The sequence below is a fragment of the Oryctolagus cuniculus genome, chromosome 2, assembly GCF_051225735.1.
Source record: "Oryctolagus cuniculus isolate XC-2025 breed Fujian yellow rabbit chromosome 2, ASM5122573v1, whole genome shotgun sequence".
NCBI lineage: Eukaryota > Metazoa > Chordata > Mammalia > Lagomorpha > Leporidae > Oryctolagus > Oryctolagus cuniculus.
The window spans coordinates 43,831,755-43,842,319 of NC_142868.1; the positions used below are offsets into that span (position 1 = coordinate 43,831,755).

Sequence of the window (10,565 nt, forward strand, 5' to 3'; positions counted from 1 at the left end):
GAGCTGACCCTTGCTTGGTCTGCTGTTTCCATGGTTCTGTTCTCCTAGTCACTGCCTCAACCAGCCAGGGGTTCTCTCCTGCTCCCTTCTCACTCCATCCTCCTTCCATTCAGGATACAGACATGAGGATGAGAAGGGAGCTGGTCTCTGCAGTAGCTACCACTGCCTGATGATGCATTTGATGGTGAGAGTGCATTTATAGTTAAGATAAGGCTAAAGATGGCTTTCTCAGTGACCTGTTAAGCTCTGAGAAAGAGCTGGAAGGGTTCTTATTGGAAATGATAAGGAGAAAGAGACTATCCCAGGGGTCCCCAACTGGTAGGTGCTCCTTGCTTCCACCACTCTGAGAGCAGATGAACTTGGACAGGCAAAGCTTGCCAGAGACTTCATGGCCAAGTTGATTTCCAGCCAGCATGTTCCAAGAGCCCTCAAAGGCTAGCGGTTCTCATCACAGTAGCTGCAGAGGTGAGGGTCACTCCAACCCCACCTGGCAAGAATACATAGAACAACCCTGTGGGATGGTTACTCCTAATTGAACAAGTTAAGATTATTTTTTTTTTCCTGGGCACAAAAGCAAAAATAAAAATGTTGTTAATTTTGCCAGGTTTGCAATTGAACACATTTGATTCTTCGACTTAAAAAAATTTTTTTTCTATTTTGAAGCAGGTATTTTCTAATGAGGCTTATTTTTGGATTTGAGATCACTGGGCTTCTTGCCCTGTGAATCAATGCTTGCTGCTCTGTTGAAAATGCATACATTGGTGACCACAGTATTAAGCCAAATTTAAAATCTTTAGTCTCCTCCATCTGTAAGTGTTATGTATCTACCTCATTATGATTTTTTTGGTTTCCTGTGCTTTCGTGTTGTGTACAATGTCAGAGGTGAAATGTAGATAAAAATATATATATATAAAAATATATATTTTTGCTTTGCAATAAAGTTCAAAGCTATAACACAGAATATTCATGAAATGTCATAGCCTTTTATTGTGCTCTGTCTTCTTAGTTGTGAATTGTCCTCGGGAGCCCTTTTGCCTATTCACGAGAGTCAATATTGTTGTGTTTTGTCATTTGATGAATTATTCTAATTATTTTAACTATACTTTTTTTGACACATTGAATAAGACACTAGGATTCTTGAACAACTCTTGGTTTCAAAGGTGCTTTATTTCTGTGGACTCAAGTAATTGCATGGAAGGGAAGTGTTCTGCAGACTTGAATCTTCCTGATAAAATTATCAACTCCAGCGCCATTGGGTGTTGGGTTTAGAATGAAAGATTTGTGCGTAGGGGGAAAAAGGAAACATTGATTTGGCTTTGACTTTTTGAAGTTTTCAATGATAATTTTATGTCCAGCTTTATTTTTTTAGTTTCAATTTCTTGGCATGGAATATGGTACTCACGGACTCCCTTGCATTCTTGTCTGATTTGGCTGCTTTTGACTTTTTTGACTGCCGTTTTCTCTGGGTTGATAGCATGTGTTGTACTGTTTGTGGTGAACTACCCTGTACCCAGCCCCCAACTCTTCTCTAAACCTTTGGGAACTCTCTTCCATACCATGTGTTCAGAGGGATGGTGATTTGGAAACATTTGTAGTCTCCAAGCCAGTGATGCTGTAAAGACTCAAGTTTTCCAGAAGAATCCTGAAAAATTGCAGGACAGGTTCGCGGGACCTTGAATAAAAGGTGGATTGTCTGCCACTGATTTTCTATGTGTTTGAACAGAATTCCTTTTGTTTAGCTAAGCACAACTAGGTCGTGAGCACTAGATAATTTATATGGTTCAATAACTCTTGTTTTTCTGTGTCTTTGGCCTAAATACGTAAGGCTTTTCTCAGATTTATGAAATATGTTTTAAATGGGATGAAGAAAGGTCTATAATCTACAGTAATAAAAAATCCTTACAAATGATAATTCAGCAAAACCCTATACATGTTTTATTATTCCCCAGCTCCTGGGAGCTGGGAAAAAGTGTAATTGAAGGGGGAAAATCATTTCCACAAATGATAACTTTTTCCCATAAAATACATACAATGAATGGGACAAATAATGAAAAAAAAACCCTGAGGTTCAATTTCATAATATGTTAGGTTTTCTTTTTTCCTTCTGATGGTCATAAAGAATTGCTGGTGTGTATGAATGAATAACAGACATTTTAACTTGTATTGGGGGAGGTTTGCTTTGTTCTTTAACAATGCTAAACTGATGTTTGAAAACAATTCTGCCTAGGTTATATTTTGCTGTTCTTGGCTATTTCTCTCTCTTTTTATGGTATAATGGTCTGTCTATGAATTGAAATGCATATAAAATGTGTGCTGAAGGTGGAACACACTGGTGTTGTTTGAAGGGGAAAAGTATAATGGTAAATATATATTGTATGTATATACACATGTAAGTAGGTGAGTGGGAGTATGTGATATAGCTACACACATATACAAACACACATGTGGGCACAAGGACAATATGCTTCCAGAGTTGGCTTTTGATTCTGAGGAATTTGCCACCTCACTGAGCTTCCCAAGATTCCAGTATTTCCTTTGAAATAACTAAATGTTTAAGAAATGCCTTTTTTTTTAGGTACTAGAAAGCACAATTCTTATTATTCCCTATTCTTTTGGTAATATAGCTATGGTGGGTTCAGAGGAGCCTCTTTTAAGGTGGATTTTTGCGGGATCCTTTCTTGCATATCCGTCTGCCATCCCACCCAACATCAAGAGAAAGTTACCTGCCGAGCCACCTACACCTGCCTCTGTTGACTCTGCCTTTCTGTGAATCTCAATTCCCCAATTTTTCCATAGAGGAAGTTGTTCACAGGAGACCCTTCTGAAGTTTGAACACTGGTGAACACTGGGCTGCTTTCTCTCTCCATGCAGGTTTAGGCCGTCTCCATCCTTGGAGTCTCCCTCCCTGGACACCCATACCCTTTGTACCCTACCCAGGGCACAGATGACAGGAATTATAGAGCTACTAGAAGGAACTTCTTGCCATCTCTGTGGTAGAGGTATTTCAGGTGCATGTGTTGGTGGCTCAAAGCACAGGTTCAATCCATTTCTTAAAGAGGAAGAGTCCAAGTAGACCTAACTCTACAGGGAACCCAAGAAGACGTCAGAGGACTTCTGACCCTGGCCAGCCAGTTTTGTTCATGTCATGATCTTCTGCTTGCTCATGGGAAGAGTACCCTTGATTGAGAGAGAAATTCCTGGATTGTCAAAACCAGTATGGAGAGGAAGGAAAGAAAGCTGGGCTTAACCTCATTGTTAAAAATGTATTTTCTGCTCTGCCCTTCCTTTTCTGTCCAGAGACACGTCTCTGCACGGTGGGCTGGTCCTTAGGTTTAACCGTTTTTGGGGGGTTATTGTGGGGAGTTTTCTGCACTGCCATGAGTTCACTGTGGTTTTTTTTTTTTTTTATCATTATTACCAGTATGAACACCTCTTTGCTCCCTAGAAGGGACAAAGGGCTGTCCCAGGATTTGATCATTCCAAATACAGATTCTTTCAGTCCTGTTAATATGTAGTAGTTACTCTTAAACTTCTGGGGAAATACCCAGTTTGGAGTCTTCTTCCCTAACCAATTTCTGTGTGGCCTGGACAAGGGCAAATGCTAGGCCTGAGGAAAGTAGAAGTCACTGAACTAGAGGTAGCAGGAATATTTCAATGGGGTGTAGCAAATGTTGCAAGAGCTTCTCTGACCCTGAATTCAAAGTGTTGTACACATTTGACCTTAGACTTCACAAGCTACTGGGTCTGCCATGTACTGACCTTCCCCGAAAGGACAAGGTAATAAATTTATTCAGATAATGAATTTATTTTGCTCCACAGGAGCTTTCTTGTCATAGCACTATTCCCATTTCAAATTCAGTCTATCAATTGACTATCAAATACTTATTTAACACTCACTATACCAAGTATAGGGCTATAGGGATCTAAAGAAAAAAAAAACCCAAGGAATTTAATAGGAGAAGCAAGAGATATACATAAATAACTCTAATACAGAGGGAAAAAAAAATAGGGTTCAAAGAGTGGTGCGAGGGACTACAGGCATCCAGAACAGGAAGTGATACAGGAAGGCTTGAAAAGACTGGCGCTTAAGGTGGATTTTGAAGGATTCATGGGCTGTATGAAGACAGGAATAGAGGGCTAGATGTGTTCACCATCATGTTGCATTAATCATCCACTTAAGATGTTGAAGACTGTCTGATGAGAAAGCAAGACAATTTCCAGAAGCACATCTTTAAACCATACTGCCACTTCCAGTGTTTGTTAACACTCACCCAACCTTGTTGACCTAACAGTCCCTAAGCTGCACCTAGATTAACTCTGGGTTTTCCAATGTGATCCAAGGAATGGCTCATTAGGGCCAATAACTACACTCCCTCGTCAAAGGCTTCATGGACATCCTCCAGAGCTGGGCGTGTGGGTGCTCATATGTATTCCTATGTGTGCCTTGGCTCACAGTTTCATTCCCTACAGATTTGTTATATCTAAAAGCCATCTTTCTGGTCCTACACATATTGTGGAAGTCAGAAGGAATGAGACTTGAAGTGGACATTTGTATATCTTCACCAGTGGGGGCACATCAGAAAACCATTTGTTAATGGACTACTCAGTGTTTGATTTCTGGGACCAATGAGTTTTTAAGGCCAGGGGGGAGAAATTTTAATAAGGAATGAAATTCCTGAAAGCCCAAAGCTGCCCAAGAGACACAGAAAAGCCCAGTCTCTGTTTAAGATTTCAGCACAATGCTAGTCAGGCCAAATTTCTGGACCTGACCACAAACACACAACAGCTGAGAGTGTGCACCACAGCCACGCAGAATGACTTGAGCCGTGCAAACTTGATCCTGCGTGGGCACTTGCTGTAACAGCCTAAGACTGCTCTTTATGGGCACAGTATGTTATAATGGGGGACTCAGTCATTGGAATTTGGGATAAGGCCCAGTTTCTCCTTAACTTTGTGGAATGGTTTCAGGTCTTTCCAGATACCATGAAAACACACTAAAAAGTAGACCAAGAAAAATAGTTTTTTTCCCAGTGGTCTACAGTTCACTCAGATTCTCCCAAAGTTTGCTCAACTTATTTTCATGTTCTGAGAGTTCACACACACACACACACACACACACAGCTGTTCAGACATTGGATGAAAGATGCAAAGACACAAAGAATCAGGACAAGTCTGGGAACTACCCATGGATGGCTCTGTTCCTGGAATTGGCATTTACCATTCAAAATATTTCCTGGCCTTAGGTACAGACTTCAGATTCTCAGCTTGTCTGAGTAGAAATCCAGGAGATGGTGGCTCTGAACTTTAGAACTTAACTAATAGAACAAATTGTATAGGACTTGCCAAATTCCCTAGTGTGTGGTTCATTATAATTATTGTCACTTTAAGACCCCCCAAAATAATTCTATCATTGCCAACCTGTGGCATAGAACATTTTCAGAATGGGTAGGATGGTGGCCACCTGCAATCCATGGAGCTAATAGAACAGCCAAGTCAGCTCAGCATGCATTGAAAAAGAGCAGACTTCTATGTTGCACAAGTCATGTTGGCCTCCAAACTTCAAGACATTAAATTTTTTTTTGACAGGCAGAGTTAGTGAAAGAGAGAGACAGAGAGAAAGGTCTTCCTTCCGTTGGTTCACCCCCAAAATGGCCGCTATGGCTGGTGCACTGTGGCCGGTGCACTGTGGCCAGCTTGCTGCGCCGATCTGAAGTCAGGAACCAGGTGCTTCCTCCTGGTCTCCCATGCGGGTGCAGGGCCCAAACACTTGGGCCATCCTCCACTGCACTCCCGGGCCACAGCAGAGAGCTGGACTGGAAGAGGAGCAACCAGGACAGAATCCAGCGCCCCAACCGGGACAACCCGGGGTGCCGGCGCCGCCGGCGGAGGATTAGCCAAGTGAGCTGCGGTGCCAGCCTCAAGATATTAAATTTTGACAGTTCTCTTTATCACCCACCAGCTGGGGTTCTGCTGAGCCTGACCACACATGCACAGCCCCTGAGTGTGACACGGAGACCCTCACTATCTTCTGTGTTCCTTGCACACCATGTCATCTACTCACAAATGTGTCACTTAAACTGTCATTCCTCTCAGATTTAACTCATAGTGGCTGAGCCCTTGCTTCATACCAATTTGCTAGTGTATTTCTATATATTTTCTTATTTGATTTACCTAACTTATTCTTTATAATGACCTTATTAGCTAGAGGGATATAACATATAGCTGTGTTTTACAGATAAAGAAAAGGAGACTTAGGCAGTTGAATAGTTTCCTCAGCTTCCCTGAATTCATGAGATGAAAACCTCAATGTGAGCTCAGTGGTCTTCATTGAAAGCTCCCTGCCTTTTCTCATTACTCTGACTATGTACTCTCTTGCAAACTGGTGGGGGCGTTTTACCTTTCTTTTTGTTCTCCTGCCTAATTAAACTTTGAGAGTGTATCCCTACAGTGGCACCTTTTTACCCTGACCTGCCACAGCCAAGGACGGCTTGACCTGTGACGTATAAACAACTCATCTTGAGGAGCCAAAGACTAGGGGCCCTAGGGCATCAGCTCAACTCTCTAACATATGGAAAGACATTTTTCCTTCTTTCCAAAGATTTTTCCTGAAAAAATGCCTAACAGATCCTATGAGAACCTACTTTTGAAGTCAACTGATGTTTTTCTGAGCTCTCCCAGGAGGTCCTTTCAGTGGGATTCCTCCATGTTGTAGAGAAGGGGTCAGAGCGTTGAGAAACCCAATAATTTTTTGGAGCTCAGACTGTTGAAAAGCAGTGAAGCTGTGCATCCAACAAAAGTCACTGTCATCAAATTAGTTGCCCAGGAACTGGGCTTCAGAGAGCTTGAGAAGACATCACTTTCCCTCTTGACAGCTGTCAAAACTGGCAGCCATCATTCATGAGGCTAAAGGAAGAGATTCTCTTTAGAACCAAGGGCTCAGCCATATTCCTGAACTCTTGCACAGTCAATTCATTTTGTTCTTTAGCTGATCTTCTTACTTACTCATCAACAGCAAAGATCTTAGGCATGTAATAGACCCTTTCCCCAAGAAATGCACAGTCTTGTAGGGAGGCTAAATCCTAGAGATAGGACTGAAAGTGGTGAATACAAATAAATCTCTCTGAATTCAATGTAAAGGAAGACAACTTAGCACGCTTGGGCTCGGAGAAGGACATGGCATGGCGGGTGTCATGAGCTCTCTGCCTTCATCTGTCTTTCTGAAGGACAGCTGAGCATTCCTTATAGACAGCATATCCTGAGTGTAGGACATTAGGTGCTGTTTGTGAGAAACAATGAACATGATGTAACCCTACTCTGCCTCTCCTTTCCCTAGAAGTAACCCCCAGAATGCACCAACACGTTGACTCCCTTGACTGCCAGTTTTGAACCATTCTCAAAAGCAATACTGTCTTAAGAAAAAATGGCTTAACCAGAAAGAGGAGACAAAAAGAGGAAGAGAATAATGAAAAGATACCTCTTTCTTTGATAAAGCTTGTTCTAGAAAGAGAGTTGCTTCACCCATAACTGTTCACCTTAACATACAAACTGAAGAATGGGCCCCTGTACTGCCTCATTTCGAGGACAAGTAGAAAACCTGGAACTCAACATCCTTAGAGCATTCTGGCTATTGTTATTAGTCACATTTCTTCATGTCCACAAACTATATGCCTCCATCCTGGGTCTTATGGACTTACAAAGTTTAGGTTAAGTGGTATGCTATTAATTGATTCATGGGTAACAGAACAAAGGAGAAAGATATTCTCTTAGGGACAGCCAAAAGAGAAATGAGACCTATTATTACATAGCGGTTGCCACAGGTCTTGTGTTAGCCACCTAACCCCAAAGATTCCTTGTGAAATAAGAAGCCCTATACTGATCCATAATACCCTTTAGGCCAACACAAGTTCTCATCAGTCTTGAAGAAATGATCCTTCCTCGTCACTCTTCTATTGTTGTAGCAATACTGAGATATGTCAAATGGTACTTTTTCAAAGCATGCCATATCCATTGCACTCATCACTTAACAGGTGCCCCATTCTAAAACACAGTATATTTATCTCCAAGTAAGTCTATTTGAAAGCTAAATATTATGTCAGTAGTGGGTAGTTTTTTTTTTTTTTTTGAGAAGTCTTCACTATTTAGCAACTATGAGAAATACTGAAATTTTTTTCCTTCTGGAAATAGGTATTATTTTTTCTGTCATCTCCCAGTTGGAATTAGCAACAGGACCACTAAAGGTCTACCATGAGTTTATCAGAGATTTTATTTAAAATCTGGGCAAAACTAGGGGGAGAATGGGTTCTCGACATAGAAGCGCAGCGAGTTTAGGAGGCTTTGCTGTTGCATTCCAGCACCACGGAAAGCTGTGTGGTCTAGACCTTCCTCTTCCCCAAGCAGAGTCTCACCACTCTCTACAGTCCAAGGACAGCAGCTGGAGTACCCACTCATGAGCTCAAGCAGTTTTCTCTTCTGTGAAAATGAAGGTGATACATCAGGGTCCCATCCGATCCTAAAGTTCACTCATTCCACAGATGAGAAAAATAGTTAGCTCTTCCCTTTCTGGCCCACCCTCCTGTTTCCAAGTGTCAGAACGCAGGGAGACCCTCCTCAAATGGAAGGCACACATCTCCTGAATCAGTTGAGCTCTATTTTTCTCTTGCTTCAAAAGAAATAGTGATGCCAGCTGCTCACTACCCTACCAGACATACTCAGAATATCTCTCTTGAAGGTGAAAACATACTTTTCTTCCTCCAGTCCATTTTCCATTGCTGAGGTCAAGTGGTTTGAGTGTTTTGGGCTGAAGAACAGAGCATTATTGTGTCAGGAGATGAGAGTCAGCTACACTGCATGTACAGAGATGACTGCTCTAACAAAACAAAGCGAAACCAAAAACAGCCTTGCAAAGCTCACTGTGCTTTACAACCCCACTTACAACAGATGACTCTGCCTAGGGACATGCTTTGGGTATGGAAAATCATCCAACTTTGTTTCAGGTCACGATGAGAGTAAACGAAGTTGCCCACCACGTTTCTGGAATGCCTGTGGAGTGCTCGCCCACACCCACGCAGTAATCACCTCTGCTTTTGTCAATAACCCTATAAAGTCACAGGCAACATGAAAATGAGGAAACAAGTCCAGAGAGGTTAACCTGCTTGAGGTCACACCAGGGGACACACATGAGTAAGTCAAACCTGAAACCCGATGCTCCAGGCAGTGAAGTCCCAACATCATTCCACTGAGAGAAGCATGTAGGTGATCTACCTCCCTACCCACCCACACCATCCCTGGGAATGTCTTTCAGCCGGCAGTGGCTCCATATCAAATGGTAAATGGAACCACAGAGTCCCAGATGCCAAGCCAGAGCATCCCAGCCGTGTCCTGGGGCATTTCCAGGGCTCTTGGAGAATTTGTTTTTAATCCTTTTAAGCTGTACTGCTGCGCATCATCTCATTCTTCACTTGCATTCTGGCCCTTTCGTCTTGTAAACGCATCTGCAGTCACAAATCCTTGGACGTTCCAACCACAAACTGCCAGATTAGAAATAAACCATTTGGAGAGAGGCTCTAGCTAGGCAGAGCTTTAAGGATTTAGCTCATGAAGAAAACAGGTGTTTGTGAAGACCATGCAGGCCAAGCAGCTTGCACCTTTTAAAACTCCGTCATCTGGGAGAAGACCCACATTCGGCGATGCCTGTAGACTTCAGCTGGCTTAGAGGGACCTACCACTTAGTGACTCCCAGAACGATGAGCAGATGATGCCACCTCTATGCTCCAGAGGACCAGCCCAACAGGCTCCACAAAGAGCACAATATTTTTAGGAAAACCATTGTGCTACAGTAAGCCATGGTTGAGCACTGAATTCTGAGAGTGCTTAGTAAAAGATAAGATTTGGAAGCCCAGGAAAGCAGAATCTGTTCTGGCCAAAGAAATGAGTAAGTAGGAGCACTATATGCAAAAAGTGAGGGTGTTCTGCCTGCGGCTGTAACTCCCAGGATAAGCAGAGTGCACCTGCTATAGGAAGCCACAGGATGGGACTGAGTATAGCTGTCAACCTCAACCGTGAGAGCAGGACCCACAGCAGCATGGACGCTGGTGAACATTGAGCCTCGTGGTCTAGGGGCACAGTCTTGTCTTCTTGAAGACGTTGGCAGATTTTTTTAGAGGAACCTCTTTCAATGGCCAGATCTTAACCAAATAATTGAGTGCTTCCTGGTCTCACAGTCTTTCAAAGATAGGAAAAACTTCCTAACATGGCAGAGGAGTTTGCTTTTCTTCCATTTCTTGGGCTATAGGTGTGAGTAAAGGGTTTGTTCATCTATATGCAGGCAAGTTACTGGAAGGAAGCAGGTGGATTAGACCACCCATGACATCCCAGGGGATTTTGGACAGCGTGCTGCCCACCCAGAGGACTGGCTAATCTCCTGCCCTAAACGGCAGCCTCTGGCTGTCTAAAATAGAAGAGCTTGCCCCTGGTCTGTTAGGAGGGAATGTAAGGAGGTAGACAGGGCCAATCGAATGGTTCACAGAGTGGTTTTCTTGAGTTTGGGCACCAGGATGAAGCCAGAG

The 10,565-nt window shown here is 42.8% G+C and overlaps 1 protein-coding gene across 2 annotated transcripts in view; it reads left to right on the top strand.

Annotated features, from left to right (window-relative positions):
* Positions 1–8,879, top strand: part of XKR6 (XK related 6) — a 330,416-nt gene extending 321,537 nt beyond the window's left edge. For both annotated transcript variants that reach the window (XM_002709441.6, XM_089327202.1), the window contains exon 3: positions 1–8,879. This exon is cut by the window's left edge. The gene's annotated coding sequence lies outside the window, so the exon portion shown is untranslated.
* Positions 8,880–10,565: the final 1,686 nt, after the last annotated feature.